A 2264-nucleotide genomic window follows, 5' to 3' on the forward strand; every position below is an offset into this window, starting at 1 on the left:
ATGTTTCCATGGCTTGTCCGTTTTTTGATGTCATTGCTATGCTAGATCATTGTCACGGTACACTATCGAAGGAATTTCATATAGAGTCATCATTGCTCTAAGTATTGAGTTGTAAGTGTGATGATCATTATTAATAGAGCATTGCCCATGTGAGGAAATAAAAGAGGCCAGCGAAGCCCATTTACAAAAAAGAGGCCAAAGATGCCCACCAAAATAAAAAATATATATATATATAAAGAGGCAAAAGAGCCCACAAAAAATGAGAGAAAAGAGAGAAGGAACAATTGCTACTATCCTCTTTCCACACTTGTGCTTCAAATAGCACTATGATCATCATGACAAAGAGTCTCCTATGTTCTCACATCCATATAGTAGTGGGAAATTTTCATTATATAACTTGGCTTGTATATTCCAATGATGGGCTTCCTCAAAATTGCCCTAGGTCTTCGTGAGCAAGCAAGTTGGGTGCACACCCACTAGTTTCTTTTGTGAGCTTTCATACACTTATAAGCTCTAGTGCATCCGTTGCGTGGCAATCCCTACTCACTCACATTGATATTTATCGATGGGCATCTCCATAGCCCGTTGATACGCCTAGTTGATGTGAGACTATCTCCTCCTTTTTTTTGTCTTCTCCACGACCACCATATTCTATTCCACCTATACTGCTATGTCCATGGCTCACGCTCATGTATTGCGTGAAAGTTGAAAAGGTTTGAGAACACTAAAGTATGAAACAATTGCTTGGCTAAAACCGGGGTTATGCATGATTTAAATACGTTGTGTGGGGAAGATGGAGCATAGTCAAACTATATGATTTTGTAGGGATAACTTTCTTTGGCCATGATATTTTGAGAAGACATGATTGATTTGTTAGTATGCTTGAAATATTATTGTCTTTATGTCAAATATCGACTATTGATTCGAATCACTCGTGTTTTAGTATTCATGCCATGATTAGATTATATGATCAAGATTATGCTAGGTAGCATTCCACATCAAAAATTATCTTTTTTATCATTTACCTACTCGAGGACGATCAGGAATTAAGCTTGGGGATGCTGATACGTCTCCATCCTATCTATAATTTTTGATTGTTTCATGCCAATATTCTACAACTTTCATATACTTTTGGCAACTTTAAATACTATTTTTGGGACTAACATATTGATCCAGTGCCCAGTGCCAGTTCCTGTTTGTTGCATGTTTTTTGTTTCGCAGAATATCCATACCAAATGAAGTCCAAACGCAATAAAAATTTACGGGGATTTTTTTGGAATATTTCTGATTTTTGGGAAGAAGAATCAACGCGAGACGGTGCACGAAGTGCCCACATGCCCACCAAGCGCGACCAGGGGGTGGGCCCGCGGCTGGCAGGCTTGTGGCCACTCCTTAAGGCGGTTGGTGCCCTTCTTTCGCCTCAAGAAATATAATATCCGGAATAAAATCGTGTTAAAATTTCAGCCCAATCGGAGTTACGGATCTCCGGGAATTTAAGAAACGGTGAAACGCAGAATCTGGGGGCGTAGAAACAGAAGGACACAGATAGAGAGATCCAATCTCGGAGGGGCTCTCGCCCCTCCGCCTCCATGGAGACCATGGACCAGAGGTAAACTCTTCTCCCATCTAGGGAGGAAGTCAAGGAAGAATAAGAAGGAGGGGGGCTCTCTCTCCCTCTCTCCCGGCGGCGCTGGAACGCCCCCCGGGACATCATCGTGTGACGGCGATCTACACCAATACCTCCGTCATCTTCGCCAACATCTCCATCATCTTCCCCCATCTATATTTAGCGGTTCACTCTCCCGCAACCCGCTGTACCCTCTACTTGAACATGGTGCTTTATGCTACATATTATTATCCAATGATGTGTTGCTATCCTATGATGTCTGAGTAGATTATCGTTGTCCTATCGGTGATTGATGAATTGTTATGATTGGTTTAATTTGCTTGTGGTTATGTTGCTGTCCTTTGGTGCCCATCATATGATCGCACACGTGGATCACACCATAGGGTTAGTTGTATGTTGATAGGACTATGTATTTGCAGGCTAGAATGACAGAAGCTTCAAACCTAGCATAGAAATTGATGCATATGGGATTGAAGGGGGACCAATATATCTTATTGCTATGGTTGGGTTTTACCTTAATGAACGTTAGTAGTTGCGGACGCTTGCTAATAGTTCCAATTATAAGTGCACAGAATTCCAAGTAAGGTATGAAATGCAGCAGAGGCCTCTCCCACATGATACTTGTTATCGATCTAGT

The sequence above is a fragment of the Hordeum vulgare genome, chromosome 7H (genome assembly GCF_904849725.1).
Source record: "Hordeum vulgare subsp. vulgare chromosome 7H, MorexV3_pseudomolecules_assembly, whole genome shotgun sequence".
NCBI classification, from domain to species: Eukaryota; Viridiplantae; Streptophyta; class Magnoliopsida; order Poales; family Poaceae; genus Hordeum; species Hordeum vulgare.